Source organism: Lepisosteus oculatus, chromosome 14, assembly GCF_040954835.1.
Source record: "Lepisosteus oculatus isolate fLepOcu1 chromosome 14, fLepOcu1.hap2, whole genome shotgun sequence".
NCBI lineage: Eukaryota > Metazoa > Chordata > Actinopteri > Semionotiformes > Lepisosteidae > Lepisosteus > Lepisosteus oculatus.
This window is the reverse complement of record NC_090709.1, coordinates 3,292,686-3,311,308: the sequence shown is the minus strand read 5'-3', so window position 1 is coordinate 3,311,308 and position 18,623 is coordinate 3,292,686. Positions and strand designations below refer to the sequence as shown.

General features: G+C 42.7%; 1 pseudogene; it reads right to left on the bottom strand.

The window, feature by feature from the left end:
* Positions 1–1,479: 1,479 nt before the first annotated feature.
* Positions 1,480–13,159, bottom strand: LOC138242693 (E3 ubiquitin-protein ligase TRIM39-like; annotated as a pseudogene).
* Positions 13,160–18,623: the final 5,464 nt, after the last annotated feature.

Sequence of the window (18,623 nt, the reverse complement as noted above, 5' to 3'; positions counted from 1 at the left end):
TGCTTCTACTTTATGAGTACAACTCCCTCTCTGCCGGAGTGCTGGCTGTGACGAATTAAACCGGTTTCACAGGTGTTTTCAAAGTAGGAAGTACAGTGTTAACTGGTAGCTGGGCTCCTCAATGGAATCGCTTTAACATGCTAATGCATTGGTGTAACAGTCCGGGAGTGGCAAGCTTCCAATGTCAACTCGACTCGATTGGAAGACAATGAACGTATTTTAGCCCTAAATGAATTAATAGCAAACATGGTTTACATAAAAGACATTTTTCCAAGAAAGTTTATAATAATACGATCTATAGTTGAAATCTGAGCCTAAATATAAAGGAAAAGCATTTTCAGAGAGCAATCACGCTGTGTTTATGTAGAAAAAGCGATTAGGTTTATGAGCAATCTAATTACCTATTCGCTTAAAACGCTATATAAAATAAAGTTTATTTAGAGATGAATGATCAGTGTCGCAGTTTAAATAATTTTCGTAGGAGGGCTTGGACAGATTCCAAGTGCATTTTTGCAATTTATGTTGCATTGTCCAATGTGCTGTTGTAATACAGTTTAGAATACAGTTAGTCTAAGCTTTATCAGCTTTATTTATGGGTTGCAATTTAGAAAAAGTCAAAAAACCGCACTCAAAATGCAATTTAGAGCTTTCTGGCAAGAGGAGACACCCAAATTATAATGTATCATGCCGCTGTTTGTGCATGAACAAAGTTATACTGCAATTTTCCTTAGATACGCGATTAAAAAAAATAATTTTTTTGAATCCCCGGCGGAACACACTCCATAAGAATCAGCGCTTTTATACAGTATGTCGCCTTTGAACACATATATTTAAACACGCGTTAACAATTTAAATCAAAACGCGATTCAAATCAATATAAATGTTTATTTTGTAACGTATAGGTGACTATTCATTGTTATTAAAAAGACTTAAATTCAATCATGTTGTGATATTTAGAAATATAAATTTGTTTGGTGCGAATGAGGTTTTATTTAATCTCTGACCAAGGGAAGCGTTTCATTTTTTCAAATAAATGTTTGTAAAAAAATAAAGTCATAGTTCCATGGGATTCAATCACAGACCATGTGACATGGGACTCAGGAAACTAACACGCAGCGCCACCAGATTTGATAATGCTATAAAAATGCTGTAAAATAATGTGACTAGGCACAGAACAAGTTTACAGCACAGTATAATAATAATTAATGCTGACCATGACTTTAGAAATGTAACGTTGCCATTGCAAAAATGTAAATGTAGTGGCTCTCTGAAGGCACCAGTTCTGTAGGGTTTGGGCATTTACTGAGACAATTATTAATTGTAGCATTAAATCACAAAGTTGATTCTTTTGATGGCTTTAGAATCCAACCATGCGACATAACTCAAACAACGCACACACACAGGTACCAATACACGAGGATACATTTATTAATACATAGAATATGCATATAAACCTAACAGATCTTATCGAGAGGGTTATCAGAATACAAAAGATATATATTCAGTCAGTTACAAAGTGTTAAACCTCAAGAGGACATACGTTCAGTATATCATTCATTAAGACCATTTCCTAAATGAACTTGGTTATAACTTCTACATTAGATACTCAAAACAAGTACATACTGTAACTCTTACGAATTAAATTGATATCAACTGGTTGGGATAACAATTGAATTCTCGAGCTGTAATGCATTGAAGTTGAATACTCATCCAATCTCTGGGGATTCAGATCTCCTGCGGGCACAAAGAAACAGTTGCAGGCTGTTGCTGTCCAATCCGCGCTCTCTGGCTCGGTGCCAGGCTGTGCTGTGCGGCTTACGACGGTGCGCTGCTGATGCTCACTGACCGGCTAGTTAGTGTTGGCTTTAACTAGCAAAGTTTGCGCACAGGAGAAAAGATGACTGTGGGTCCCAGCAGGTCAGGAAGAGGACCAGTTCGTTCCTGATGAAGAGCTAGTTCTGAATAGTGATTCAGCTGTCCACAGTTCCGACCTGTTCACGAGGCTTGCTGCTGGTGCTCACCTCGGGTGGATCCTCTGGTTACTCTCTGGCAACCTCCACTCTAGACTCTTAGAACAAAGGTTGTCCGTTCCGTGGTTGTCCGGGCTGAGTCTCAGGATGGTCAGGAGGAGCGCTGCGAGAATGTCCTGCCCTTGGGAGCCTTCTGCTCTTGGGCTGTCCTGCCCTGGAATTCTCCTTTGAATTCCCTTTAGGAAAGTCCACAGAATTCTCCTGAATCTCTTCTGAATCTCATTGAATCTCTCAGGCTCTCTGTGTTGCCTGTTTTTACCTGGAGGAACTTCAGCTCATTGATTGGCTGAAAGTTCTATGGGCATCAGAGTCCCACGTGGGTTACTCGGCCCTACCAGTCCCTGATTGGTTGATCAAGGTGAGATAGGAGTCACTTACTCCTGACACTTAGGAATGCAGTCCAGATGTCCAACTGGCACTCCCTAGACAGATAGGCACCAATGGATGACCATCGATCATGATAGCCAGGCTTAGCTAAGTGCATCCCCCTTTGGGAGCTGTCCTAGGAAACCTTAAATCAAAGGAAACCTTAAATCAGCCTGCATGAATAATTTATCTGTGGCTGCACCACAGAGATGAACAGAGAGATGGGGCCTAATTTGGGAAAGCTCAGAAACACTTAATTCTGCCTTATTAATAAGCCTCGCCGCTACAGAAGCATAAATTACCTTACACTCAATTTAAACACAAGCTGTCTTTAGCCCTCTAAGCTGGTTCATACAGAAATGTAGAGATCTAGGCTCAGAACACACAGCTTCATTAGCGAATACATATGCAGGACAACTAGAGAAGACGTTTTACAGAGGATGGATTTTTAGAAACATCCCATCAGTGACATCACTGAAGTCAACTCCTAGGTACTGTAACTGTCGTGTGGATAGTTTCACAAGAATCAGAGAAAGGTTTAAGCATCGCTTGTTCTAGATAAAACTGCAAAAAAAAAAAACAACAACCCATAATGTACTTCTTTGCGGTTCTGTTTGCCCAAATCATATATTCACAACGTGAAATTTAGAAAATAATATTACGTAACCAAAATCCGCAATATGGAAACAGAACCTGTGTAATTGTTGATAGATGATGTACTCGTAACATTTTTACAGGACGAACTACAACATTTAAAAAATGACTTGTATGTACTTGATATCTCTAATCAATCCACGGTGACATTGTTAAAAGTCCCAGCACAAAACAAAACTAAAACGCCCTGGGCATACCGTTTCGCGCTTCTTATTTGTTGCTCAAAAGTAATTTGACCGTATGAAATGCATAATATAAACCTAGAAACATATACGTGAGCAGTATTTACGCACTGTAGTATCGGTGTTAAGACATACCTCTCAAATACTGTAAATCAAGTTAAAAATATCTCAAGACCGATTTTGGTCATAATGAAACCATGTTTCGAGTTATATCTCCCTCTCTCGCACATGTTATTTTCCCTATTTAAAATGTTTACTGTAATTTAACACGTTTAAACGCAACATCGTCATTTCTAAAATTACTATTATATTTATGACATCATCTCACTACCCGCCATTAAACTCGTCTCCCAGTATGAGCAGTGGGACAGAGAGCTGGGAGAGAGTCAGCCTGTGTTCATGAGTCAGAGACGGGTTTAATCTCCACACTGACAGCAGGCAGCAGCTCAAGGTCTTTATCTGAATCCCCAGTACAGAAGACAGGATAGATCTTCTCCCCCTGAGTGAAGACCATGTCAGCGAAAGTGTAGAGATGAGCTCTGGACTCCACTGTGTAAAAGGAGACATTTCTCTGCTCAATATCCACACACACCCCCAGCTTTCTGGGCCGCAGACTGAGGGGGAGAGGGGTCTCAGGATCAGTGAGAGCAGAGAAATAAGGGTAGTAGTCCAGACACCAGTAACCCTGCTGGGGAGAGAAGCTGAACTCTCCTTTCCTCTCTGCAGACTCTCTGGTCACTCCTATTCTCCAGCTGTGATTCAATTCCACCTCCCAGTAGTGTCTCCCTGAGGTATAGGCCTCCCTGCTTACAACACATTCCCAGTCATTGAATCTGTGAGGATTGTCAGAGAGATCCTGTTCCTCCTCTACCCATCTTACTCTCTTCCCATCCCCAGACAGGCTGAGCTCACAGTGAGCTGTATCAGGGTCCAGAGTCACAGCAGCTGGGGAATAAAACAGCAAACATCACAACAGGCTCCTGCCGATTACATTCCAGTTCAACTCCATTATGCTGTGAAATGTCTTTGTCCCCCAAACACACTGCGTGAGAAAAACAAGTAAATTACTCATTATATAATTTCCCTTCCAGAGAAAGGACATATTCTGTCATTGTTTCACTAAGTATTACACATGGAAGTGATCCCCAATATCCTCTAAATACAAACATTAAACATTTGTTTTCATAGCGATTAAACTTTATTTTTTTACACAACATTATTAATTAAGAATCTACAGCCCGACCACTTGCTTTCAAAAACTTCAAAACCCACCACAACGACCTGTATATTGTAAGAAACTGGACGACCTGTCTTTTAAAATGCTTTATTTCAAATCCCAATTCAGCAGCTCGTTCTTCTCTAAAACCATTTTCCTGATGACACAGAATAAAAAAGTGCTGAATTCAAAGACTGTATAATGGTCAGAAAAATCTAAAGTCAAAAGCAATAATTTGCTGAAATAAAGGACTTCAAACTTACTTTGAAAATGCCAAGAAATATCCAAAGTATTCAATTTAAACCAGAAATAACACATCCAGAAACCCGGAGAGAAAGACGAGAGAAACAGAGGCACTCATACTGACTTCAGACTGCTCGCGCTCAGCTGTCCGCCTCTCTGATAGGAGACACCAGCTGTCAATCAGTGAGCTCTGTCCAATGAGAGACGGGGGCGGGGCTTATACATGTTCAGACTGAATGGGGGTTTTGATCAATTCAATTCAAGAAGCTTTATTCACATGACTAATGAACACTGACTTAATACTCTCTTCATACTTAATACTTCAGTATGAACTCTTAATACTTAATATTGAGTAATACGTCCCTCTGCTTGTCTGCCTGTCAATCTAGTGAAGATCAAAGATATTCTAATCAGCTCTTATTTTTTTTACTCCTGGAGCCTAGGGAGGCTGACACAGCCACCTACATGAATTTATAAAAACACCTGAATTCATTTCTGGACTCAGAGCGCCTTTAGTTCAGTGATGAGAGAGGACGCACTCTTCTGGACACTGCAGCTCTGAAGCCGACACTACTACATCTTCCACTGATATTTCACATTTGTTCTGTGTAGAACAGGACACAGAAGAATATCATCACACTCCTCTTTCTGGAAAACAATAATCTAAAGGAGCATGTGTTCTGTCTTTTGCACACATGAAGTACAGCACTGTGTCAGTGAGTGTTCCCGGGTTAAATGTGTGTCGTTTTTACCATTTCTGTGACAAGTAGAATTGACACAGCTTTCCAAACGTCTGTTCTTCTTGATGTGAAACTGCAGAAACATGTCCTGTACAGGGTGTTTGCTCACTCTTTAAACACTGAACAGAATACATTTACGATTACTTATACCTCCTGTTGGGTTCCTGTCACTGTTACTGTTGGTCCCAGTAAACAGCAAGCCAACAATGGACAAACTGTATAACGGGCTGTGTGCTGTCCTGAATTATTTTTCTTTTTGTCTGTCATTCCTTTATCTCGTCACATTCATCAGCATAAAATACGCAGAAATACTGTTTCTTCTCCCTTCAAATTACACCTCCCCTGCATTTTACTGTGTAATTCCCAATTCAAGTGCATTTGATGTCTGCATACTGTAGTTTAAAAGCGTTTGAGGATTTTGCAAGTGACCAACAATAACATAAGACATTCTTATTTTAGTAGGAAACCAAAAACAACTGAAGGACACCAGAATAAGTTTCCACAGCTGAAAGGTTCTGTTTCTTCTCTTTTCAGCAGGAATAAACCTTTACTTGTAACTTTGCAGCCTACGCATGCTGACACAGCTACCTGCTTGAACTACTAACCAAGAATTTATTACTCTTGACCTACAAATAGTTCCTCAATTCAAACAAAATTTCCTTAACTTTTATTCTTAGACACATAGTCACCGTGTCACACTAAGAAGACACTGAAACACAGAAGCTAAATTTCCTCCTCCTGCCCTGTGAAGACAAACCCAAGTCTGAGGTAAAAACTACAATCATTGCTGACAGTAGTGATTACGATGAACTGATGTTGAAATGACTGATCTATTCTGAGTCAAACACTACACTGAGTCTCTTACTGAACCCACATCACTGCAGCCTGTCTCAGCAGAGCTCACAGCTCTCAGATGTATTCTCCAGCCCAGGAAACAGATTCCTTACTGACAGATAAACACCCCCAGCATCCCTCTCTTACCAGGACTAATAAGACACCTGATGGTCAAGAGCCTCAGACTCTGGAAGAGAAACAGGCCACAGAGTCTCTTACTGACTGGACCTGAGAGCTCTGTCAGGACACACAGATATGCCCCCTGTCCTGGGAAGAGCCCCTCATTCCCAGATAAATACCCCCTGACTGAGAGGCTACAGGCATCTGCCCCAGATCTGTCTGTAACCAGACAGGTGTAGTGACACCAAACCATGAACCTCAAATTACAGCTCTCAGTAAACACATCATGTTAAAATGTGCACATCAGAGTGATCCTCTCCTGGCTCCCAGATTTCCTGCTGTTCCTCTTTAGTAGAAGCATGAACAGTCCAGAACAGGAGAATTCCTCTCAGCTACTCCATGTCTCTCAGATACAATAATCACAAACAGAGACACCCTGGTGTACTGAACTCAGATTAACCCTTTACACCAAGTTTCCCATCTTCACCTAAATCAGTACCGGTCACCTTCCACAATGAGACACAAGTCCTTCACTCTTAAAACAAATTAAGAAGATGCCCTCTCTCCTACTATAAAAGGACACATGATTTTGCTGAGGTGTCCTTTGAAGGTGGCCTTCAGAGAAAATGCGTTTTCTACACTGTCAGTCCCTCCAGGTGTCACGATCTGGATCCCTCCTCTTAAGGGAGCTCTGACCCTTTCATATTTTAGTTGATTATGTGCACCTGCCCCCTGTGTTGTCTCATTATTTAAGCCTGGTATTCTCGCTATTCCAGGCTCAGCATTGGGAGATGGACGCCCGGAAGCCCGCTTACCAGCAGGTCCAGGAGAGACCTGACGGCATAGGCTTCATTATGACATCCTGACCATCGGAGCGCCTGGCCTCGGTATCCTGTTTTTATCTTCCTGGTTCCCTGTCCCTGTTCTGGATCCCGTTACGGATTTTAAATGTGTTTGTTTCGCCCTGGATGGATCCCCTAGTTTTGGACTTTGGACTGCCCCCCAGATTCCCCCTTTTGAACTTCCCTAAAACTGTTTGCCATTGTCACACCCCCCTGTCTGTGAACCTGCCCTGATCCTCTTCGTCTCCTCCACGATGTCCTTCTCCACTTACTTCTGGATTATACCGTCTGCCAGGGTCCTGAACTACACTTCACACACCGGCTCCTGTTACACCAGGACAGACTCTAGCCTTTAGACTGAAACACTGCATGGAGATAGAAATTCCCACCAAGAAACTTTGATTGATCTTCACAGCCCACATGTAGGATGTTACAGAAACATGAGAGTGAAATACATCTCCTTCTGTTTACAGACCATGAACAACCATCTCACATTAAAGAGACCTTCTGGTCTCAAGACCTCAATAACCCCAGACACTAGGGCTTAAAACAGCATCTCTGTCATCAAGAAGAGACAGACCTACCTGCAGCACTGCACAGCCACTGCCATTCTGAAACACAGAGATACAGACACTGTTAATCACAGTCACACACTGGAACACAGAGACACAGACACTGTTAATCACAGACATACTGGAACACAGAGAAACGGACACTGTTAATCACAAATACACACTGGAGCACAGAGACACAGACACTGTTAATCAGAGTCACACACTGGTAATAAGATGTCAGTACAGTCACTGCTGTCAGTCAGCAGAGTTTCACACAGTGTACATACGTGATTTAGGTATAGGAACTCGCTTCACAGGATCTGCAGAGGAGAAGTAGATCTTTATTGTATTAAAGACCATTCTTGCTTCTTACCTGTTATTATAGCAGAGTTTATACTACAGTCTGAAGTCAGTACATTTCAGGATCCCCAGTCTCCACTGCAGTGTGAATCAGAGTGTCAGTGAGTGTGAGCATCAGTGGCTGTAAGACTGGAGTCTCACTCAATAAGACTGAGCAGCACAAGGCAATAAGACACACAGACACATCACAGGACACCCTGGAGTCCGGTGCTTGAGCCACTGAGAGAGATAAGAAAGAAACACAGTCTGTCCACAACAGCGAGCAGTAATTTCATAAAGAACCAGCGGTGATACTGAGAACTGATCATTGCTCAGCCATCATTGTCCTGTACCCACAGTGACCAGTATCACTGACTGAGTGACCTGTACCCACAGTGACCAGTATCACTGACTGAGTGACCTGTACCCACAGTGACCAGTATCACTGACGAAGTGACCTGTACCCACAGTGACCAGTATCACTGACTGAGTGACCTGTACCCACAGTGACCAGTAACACTGACTGAGTGCAGGACACATTGCTGTATTAAAGTGCATTTTCTTACAAAAATGACGCCCACTGGATTTTCTGTCTGTGTCCATCTGAATGTTTCTTATACAGTGTGTCTCTGATCCACACACAGTGACTGTCTGCAAGCTTGACTTTCTGAATTCGGACGTGTATCAGAGTGTGAGTCAGAGTGTGTGTCAGAGTGTGTATCAGTTTATGTATCACTGTTCCTGCTGTGTGTTTGAGCTCCAGGTATATTTCAGGGGGGAGCTGTTGTGAAAACAGACTCACAGTGTAAAAGCTCTGCTCTGGACCCGGGCTCTGGAGTCAGCAGACTGTAGACTTCAGTCACTGGGGAGACACACAGAGAAAGGGCTACAGTAACAGAGTAACAGGAATAACAGAGGTGTTCTACTGTACTGGGACTGTAGTTCCTATTGTAGCAGGACTGATCTACTGTACTGAAACTGTGGCTCCTATTGTAACAGACTGTTCTACTGTACTGGGGCTGTAGATCCTATTGTAACAGGACTGAATCTACTGTACTGAAACTGTAGCTACTATTGTAACAGACTGGTCTACTATACTAAGCCTGTAGCTCCTATTAAAATGTTCTTGTTAAGCTATATACAGCACAATATAACAATACTGTTACTGTCATAAAGATTTGTGAGACTAGAGCTTTTAAGATGTTTCACCTTGAAACTGACTGATAAGCTGCTCTGATAAATGCAGTCACTGCACAAAAAATCTATAAACAATATAAGAGAAAAAAAGGAAATTTATAAGCTATTCAGAAAGACATCAGTGTGTTTCTCCACCAACCTGTCATGGAAATCTTTATTGATTCCTTATTGCAGAGATCCTCCAGTCGCTCTTACAGTCCAGAGACAGCTCTCCTCACTGCCTCAGGGGAGAAGTGTGGACTGACAGGGATGCTGGGTGAGTCTCCAGCTCCAGGAGGGACACAGACAGATTGGAAATTCTGCAGTAGGGGAGAGAAAGAGGAGTTTCCAGTCAAACACAACACACATTCCTGGGGAGAAGCCAGAAGCAGCTCTGTGTGAGAGACACCCTTCTGTACTGCAGAGTCACAGAGCAGTGATGTTACCTGGAGGAAATGGATGTGATCCTCTGTGTGTGAGAGCTGGTTCAGCTCAGCATCTCTCTTCTTCAGCTCAGTGATCTCCTTCTCCAGTCGCTCTAGAAGTCCTTCAGCCTGACTCACTGCAGCCCTCTCTTGAGCTCTGATCAGCTCTGTGACCTCAGATCGTTTTCTCTCAATGGAGTGGATCAGTTCAGTAAAGATCCTGTCAGTGTCCTGTACTGCTGTGTGTGCAGAGCTCTGAGGGAGGAGACACACACTGGATTATTACACAGGAAAACTCTCAAACTACATTATGTTTTATGCTTTGTTTCCAAAGGGTACTGTCCAATGTCTAGCTGGGGCAATGTGTGTCAGTGTGTCCACTCCTCTGGTCAATACTCACTCTGAGTGACTTCACAGCCTGTCTCAGCTTCTGCAGCTCCTTCTCTCTCTCCTGGAGTCTTTGCTGGGTTTGTGTCTGTGTCGCCCCCAGCTGCTTCTGTGGAGAAACAGACACTCAGGACATTTCTGCTGTAAGAGAATCACATCACAGAGACACTCCTTAGAGTCACCCTGGAAAATTCACACTCTGTATCCCTGATGTCTTATCCACATGAGATGTGTTTCCTGGTCCTGTCTGACACGCTCCTGTTTCTTGTCTAATCTACACCGGCAGCATGTGCAGCGCAGCAGAGCATGAGTCTCCACCTCCTGCTCAAGTTTTACACCTCACACCTGGGTCTGCACATCTGTATGTGAAGTGAAATGTTAAAATGAGATAATTGTGATTCTAATTATATATAAAACATAATCTAGAGATTTCAGATTTCATTCATCTCAATATGACCGGTCTTGGCATCTCCAAACAGAGGATTTCAGCACTACTGATGAGCCCGGTTGCTACTAGTTTCCCCTGCAGTAAGTGGAGACCCTGTGGCTGACGTGTTTGACTGCTGGATGAGGTTCTGGACCAGTAAGACCATGTGTCCGACCACATCTCACATCCTGTCTGCTTCTGGGAAAATTCAGATCATTTCAGAGGAGAAAAGGGAACATGTTCTGTGTCAGACCTGACTCCAGCTGAGCCCAGCGTGAGTCTTGTATTTAATAGCGCATGTGAAGGTATTATACCACAGTTTACAACTGGTTTTTGTGTCTGAGATAAACCACCTGCCTATTAGATCCCCTTCCCAGCACTTTATTTCAATCCTGTTTCTCTGCTTTCTACCCCATAGTCCTCAATATGATAAATGAATCCTTGAGCACTGATATCGTACCAGTGGCCTTCACAACTGCTGCTTTTAACCCTGTGTGAGAAAAAGAATCATGGCTCTGGACAACCTGAACAACTTTCACCCTCTATCCAACTTTCATACCCTTTAATTACCTTTTCAAGCAAAATGTTTAGAATGTGCTGTTAGATTTCAGATAATAATCCTTTTGAACTCCAATCTGGTTTCAGACAACTTCACAGCACAGAAAGTGCCCTGACTTCACAGCACAGAAAGTGCCCTTGTCAAAGTCACTAACGATCTTCTAATGGCTCCTGATTCTTGTTCTCTTTCTGTCCTCATTCTTACTGAACTCAGTGCTGCTTTCAACACTGTCAGCCATAACATCTCACTTTCTTGTCTTGAGACTGTTTGGAGTTTCTGACACTGCTCTTCAATGGTTCCAGTCTTACCTCACTGATCACTTTCACTTTGTCTCTCTCTGATTTTAGCTCTGAAATTGGACCTGTTAAGGAGTCACAGTCAAAATTGAAGAACTTGGGGGTGATATCTAATCCAGGCTTGACATGTCCAACAGATTGCCTAAACATCATTCTTCTACCTCAGAAATACCACCAGGCTGCATCCTACAGCCTCCAGAATTTGGCAGCCAGAATTCTGACCAGGTCTAATGCAAGTGATCACATTACTCCTGTCCTGGAGTCCCTGCACTGACTTCCTATCAGGTTTCATGTTGATTTCAAAGTCCTCATGCTCCCCTAAAAGCCTCTCCATGGTTTGATACTTCTGTACCTGTCAGAGTTACTATCATCCTACTCCCCATCTCACAACCTTCACTCTTCTAATTTTGGTCTCCTGTCTGTCCCCCAAGCCAGCACTCTGGGTGACAGGGCTGCTCTGCTGCAGCCCAGAGCTCTGGAATTCTATCCCTATGGATATCATAGAGTCACATTCCCTGAGCTCTTTCAAATCCAGACTCACAATCTTCTATTCATTAAGAGCTTTAATTTAACTGGGTCTGTTTCTGCCCCTTTGCTTTTCTGCTGTTTTATCAAACCCCTTTCTACCTTCGGTGTTCTGTAAAGTGTTTTGAGAAGCCATTTTAAAGATACCATACCTCCTTTCTCTGTGCATTTGTTGTGCTGTAAATTGCTTTGCCACTTTTAAAGATGCTATATAAAATAAAGTTTATTATTAATAATAATACTATTGAGGTGAAATTAAAGCATGACTTCATTAATGAGGGTGCAGTCTGTACTAGAGGTGTTGAGTTTGCTGTGCAGTTGTACAGGTTCAGTGGTGCTACATGAGGACAGTAAAGAGGGAAACAGTGAAGTTGAGGAGGAGGAGATAATGAACAACAGACAGAAGAACAAGAGACACTTCAGAGACACAACAGTGTGGATCACAGCTGAGTACATGAGCAGGACTCAGCAGTGGAGAGATACAGCATTATGGATACAGTAAATACAGTCAGGAGATCAGTTAGAGCCCCAAATATCCTAAATATCCATTTTACATCTTGTGCTAGACACTCAATACAGACTGAAATTCCTCACCTGTTTCTCTGTCCTTCCTGCTGCAGCTGAGACAGTATCATGGCCTCTGTGTTCATCCATTACACAAAGATAACAAACACACTTCTGGTCAGTACGGCAATAGAACTCCAGCAGTTTTTCATGAGTGGAGCAGATCTTCTCCTGCAGTTGTCCTGTGGCATCAACCAGCTTGTGTTTCTTCAATGGAGCAGCTTCATAGTGAGGCTGGAGGTGAGGCTGACATTAAGAGGCCAAACACACCAGACAGGATTTCACAGCTCCCCTCTGTTTCCCAGTGCAGACATCACACAGCACATCTCCAGGGCCAGCAGGACTGTGAGCAGGAGGAGGTCCACTGAGCCCTGTCTCCTTCAGTTTCTCCACCACTTCAGCCAGGATGGTGTTTCTGTGAAGATCAGGCCTTGGAGTGAAGGTCTGTCTGCACTGGGGGCAGCTGTAGTTCCCAGTCTGATCTTCCTGATCCCAGCAGTTATTAATACAGCCCATACAGTAACTGTGTCCACAGAGCAGAGCCACTGGATCCTTCAGCAAATCCAGACACACTGAGCAGCTGAACTGGTCCTGAGAAAATGGAAAAGTACCTTCTGCCATTTTTCTGACAAGTAAAAACTGCACAGAGAGGAGCAGTAGAGACAGAGCTGCAGTGAGGCTGTTTCTAGTGAAACGAAACTGATCTCTGAGTTTCACTTCCTGGATCTGCACAGAGCTCCAGGGGTGTGAGTGTTAGGGGGTGTGATTGTTAGGGGTGTGATTAAGGATTTTAGAGGCAGTGGTTTAGAAACAGCTGTGATTTCTTTGGTGGTTGTTGTTTCAAAGAAGGTGTGTTGCTGTGGGGGATGTGAATCACTGTGTCATTTTGTGTCAGCCTGACAGAGGGAAGTTTTTTTAATAAACCTGGATGTTAGTAACTGCTCGTGTGAAGTCAATCCAGTGGTTTGTGTTCCCAATAATCAAGACAATAAAATACTAACTCACTCACACACCATGAGAAGATCAGAGCATGATGGTGACAGACAAGAGGAGGCCAGCTGGCCCATCCAGCTATTTAATCATTGGGAGTTATTTGGCTCCAGGATCTCCTCTAGCTGTGTTTTGGCAGAGGGGTGTCACAGCTCCACATGGTGCAGACGATTTCACTGTCCTGGTGTGAGCTCTTACTGCGAACAGTCCAGCCTGTTGTGTCTCTCTCTCCAGGCCAGTGAGCCCAGCCTGCTGCCTGGCTCTGCCCTGCAGCATGTGGGCCAGCAGGGTACGTCCGGGGCTTCCTGCTTCACCTGCGCAGTGACACCTGTGTGAGCTGCACAGACCTGCAGAGCGCTGCAGAGAATCACAAGCTCATCTCTACACAATTAAAGAGCTCAGGAGTTTTAGAAATGCAGCAGGTGTTTCTTTGAAATGAGCAAACAGAAAAAAGCAAATCATGACCAGACATAGTGCAGAGGAGGAATGCAGGACCACCTGTTAAAGCTTAGGTATACAAAAAATCACAGAAAGCTGTGTTATAAAAGAACATTATGAACACTGTTCGGTGTTTATTGAAATGAGATAAACATATTTGAATTGTATTTTAATGGAAACGTATAGAATGTAAAAGTATTTTAGATGTTGTGTGGTTGTTAGCATTGAACTGTGTTGGATGCACAGAACCAGAAGCAGTAAGCAAACATGCAGTATCTGATCCTGATCCATGGAGCCAGCATCTCAAGATGTTCATATTCAGAGGTAGATTGTTTAAACAACAAACTAGCTGTGGATACTGATGTCCCAGAGAGGTGGAAAGGCTGTTGCCTTAAGCCAGCTCTTTAAAATTTATCCTCAGTGAGTAACTGCTGCCATCTCATAGTGAGTTTCTTTTTTTATAATCTTTTCACATGTGATGTCATTAAGAACAATAAGCTCCCGCTTTGTTTAACGAGTGTTTCAAAATAAAACTAACTTTTATGGAAACTCTGCTTTAGGATAATTAATAGGCGTGAAGTTAAAAGCAATTATTTATGTTGCTTGATTAATTTTAAAAACTAAGATATGGAAAAGAGCTCAGACTAAAGCTCTGAGTGTCCCTGTCCTGCTCACTGTACTGTCTCTGGAACAGAGCTCAGACCACAGCTCTGAGTGTCCCTGTCCTGCTCACTGTACTGTCTCTGGAAAAGAGCTCAGACCAAAGCTCTGAGTGTCCCTGTCCTGCTCACTGCACTGTCTCTTGAAAAGAGCTCAGACCACAGCTCTGAGTGTCCCTGTCCTGCTCACTGTACTGTCTCTTGAAAAGAGCTCAGACCACAGCTCTGAGTGTCCCTGTCCACTGTCCTGTCAGTGTGATGGCGGGTGAACAGAAAGTTTGAGGGGCTGCTGTTTTGACTGTACTGAGCTGTGTTTGCAGATCTTGTTAGCACAGGGTCAGGAGCTGTCAGAAGAGTCACATGAGGTCCATAGTAACATAAAGGGCATCAATGGCACAGATTAACTTCAGGCAACTGAAGATTAAACACAACTTTCATATAACTGAAATGATCAACAACTTTCTGACCAAAATGAATAAAAAACAATTAAAGAGACAGTAAAAGAAAACAAGTTTCAAACTCTGTTCACACCTGCTCTCCTGCTCTTGTTCACTGCTCAGACACAGACTCAGCTCAGTGGGAATGTTGCTATGCAGGCTGGGTGAGTTTGTGCTGAAAGAACAGGTCTGTGCAGGTAAAGTGAAAGAAGGAAGAGAACTGTGTGCCTGTAGCAGTGAACAGCAGTTACAGTATGTGTCCTGTTAAAACATAACCAGCCCCTGTATGTTCAGGCAAGGCGCAAGGCAGGTGGACATTTGCTGTGATTATAACGAGGTGCGTACCAGCCCTCAAAATTTGTGGGATTCCATCCCTGCACTTTAGCTGTTTCTCCATAAGGCTGCGTTAAGTTACCTCCCTTTACATTGGCATATATGTTCAGAGTAGTTCTATGTGTCCAATCTAGTCTGCCTAGATGGTCGTTCATATTAAAAGGAATGACCCCCAAGGGCAGCCCTCCTTGTAACGTGTAACGTGGTATGGCAATACATACCCAGCACGAGGTCTGATTATTCCTTACTGACAGAAATAGCTTTTCTCCCTGATCCCTATGTTTTTCTGGGTCCCCCATTGGACCCGCTTCTCTTACATCAAACAGCAAAATGGCAGAATACAAAAGTTGTAGCTGGTCAAATCTGCTTCTCTTGGAGAAGCTCGCTTACAGTGAGTGACGTGGATCCAGCAGTCTTTCCCCTCCAGCCTGACAGCCGATCCAGTTGTCAGTAGCACTTGGAACGGTCCTTCCCAACGGGGCTGCATGGTGCTTGAAGGAAACCTCTTGACCCAAACCCACTTGCCACAGAGCAGATCATGTCCTCCTTCTGGTTGTGTCCCCAGGCCTCCAGCACCCGGTCTCTGACAAGAGCTGTACTTACTGCCACAGACAATCAGTAATTCAACTCAAAGTTACTTTGGTTAAGTCTGGGCTGCCCAGCAGCCTCATGGGCTGCCCTGTGTCCTGACAGCGCTAGAGCCCATCGTCTCACAGGCCCGAGGAGCCTCCTGTAATTCTTGCAGCCATTTGCCAGCATGCACCATCCTGACGTAGGCCTCACCTTCTCTGTCCTGTTCTCCAGGCCTTAAGGCTGCCTTTCTTCGGCTAGGGCATTCCCCTTAGCCACCAGTGAATCACTTTTACAATGTCCCTTACAGTTATCTATCAGCTGACAACTGTATTTACTACACAGGACCTCCCACTGGTCATGTTAATGGTCTGTCTTTGATGGTGTTGAGGTGCTGTATCCCCTGTGTGTTTAGGAAAGGAGAAGGAGGAGAGCTCAGTGGCTCACAGGACACTTCCAGGAGAGAAGCTGTGCAGGATGTTGCTCTGAGTTTTGCTGGCTGTTTTTCTGTTCACCAATAAATAAACCAAATAAATACAGCATCACATACATGATATAAAAAGCAGTCCACCATACGTTGACATTTTTTCCTACCATAATTAACTACCTCTGTTAATATTTTTTAAATAGTTCATTACCTGTGCATGTGGTCTGTTTTTCTCAGGTAATTGCACTGACCAAAATGTCTGAGAGGAGCTTAGAAACACCTTCTGTACAGTATCTCAAACACTGGCTTTAGGGCCTTGATAAAAGGTCAGTTTACAAGGGTCCGCAAACAATATTGTGACAGAATCTCGCTCATTTTAATTTGTGTTGGCAAACTAGCTTTATCATGTACCTGCCTCTGCATGCGTTTTTCACAATATAATATACTATATATATAGAAATATAAAGATTTTTAATTCAGTGTCAGTAGCAGGATGAACTTAGGACTCAGCAGCTTTCAGGTTGCAGAGTTGGTGCAAGATGTTAGTGAAAACAGGTATTTCAAGAAGGAGAAGATTCCGGGTAATTATATATCTAACAGGATAGGGAAAGCACAGAACATACTGTAGGTACAGTTACATTGTTCATTTTAGTATGCAAAGCCATTTAGCAAAGAGGGGATGAGAAGAGTGACAAACTAGTATACTTTAGATTTTTTTTTTCTGAACCAGGGAAAATCTGATCATGTTTCTCTATAACAATAATAAAACACTTTATTTTATATAGCACATATCCAAGCATCTCAAAGCAATAGAGTGGGTATAAAAACAGTTATAAGGACCACAGATTACAAAGTAAATACATATAAGAAAGACAAGCAGTTCGAAGTGCTGCCAAATTTAGAAAATGAAATAGATACAGACACTAAATAACCTGAAAAGAAAGGTTTTGAAGTTAGATTTAAATGCACTCAGAGTAGGTGCCTCTGATATCACTTGGGATACGAATCCAGAGCTCTGGGGTGCAGCTAGAGAAGGTCCTGTCACCCACAGAAAGTAGATGCTCTTGAGGACAGCTAGAAGACCAGAGTCAGACAGACAGAGGTTGCAAGGTGGGGAGCAGACAGGTAATAAACCAGATAGGGACTGAATGTGGATGAGGATTTTGAAGTTGACTCGAAAACTGATAGGAAGCCAGTGCCACGACTTGAAGGCAGGTGTAATGCAACCCCATCAGGATTCTGGCTGTCAAATTCTGAAAATATTGGAGATTGCTCAGTGTGGATTTAATTACCCAGTGAACAGGGTGTGCAGTCATTAATTCTAGAAAAAAGCTTTTCTTATTTCACCAGTACCCTTTAAAAGAAACTAAATCAGTGTTAGTAACAGCGTGTTTTTACAATAACAACAACGACAACAAAAAAAAAAACAACGTATGCAAAATAATGGCATACCGGTAATTAGAAATAAATATCAGGTACTGTATACAGATCTTCAAGGTATGGTCAGAATAGGAGATGCCAGATCGCAGACACTGAAAGAGGAGGCTAGAAAGATTGAAAAAGAAGCAAGGGAGGATGTATGGACAAAAGATCTACTAGTGGTAGAAGAAAGTTAAGAAAGTAAGAGAAACTTGAACAGTGAGAAAAACACATAGAAGCTGGAATGTGGACCTGAAACATCCTGTAGTAAGTGTAAAGGTGAAATGAGGAAAGAAGAGAAGCTGGGATAGGGATGAAAATTACAATGGCGTTTTCAGTTTTTCAAAGTTTTTCTAAAAAGCTAGAATAACTGACTGACTTAAAAAAGTGTTATCTGCAGGCCACAAGAAATGGTAGTACGATTAGACAAAGATTGTCTGGCACCATCAGAACATGTAGTAGAAGAAAAGGCACAGGCTAAAAGTAAGTTTTAATGGAGCATGTTAAGTCTAGAGATGTAGGTAGGAAAAAGATCATTTTGGGAAAGTTGAGGAATACACAGACGACACGAACACTTCTAAGAGGCTTTTGACAAATAGATATGAGATGTTGTGGGCTGCAGAGGAAGATGAAGTGAACAGACTCACTGAATATCCACTGTTGAATGTTTAAGTAGATACTGAAATGAGGATTATATTTTAGATTTTGTGTAGTTGCTACCATTGAACTGTGTGTTGGATGCACATAAATTGAAGGAATGGGCAAACATAGCAGATGCTGATCCACGGAGCCAGCATCTGAAGATATTTGTTTAAATACAGACTAGTTATGGATACTGATGTCCCAGAGAGGTGGAAAGGCTGTTTCCTTA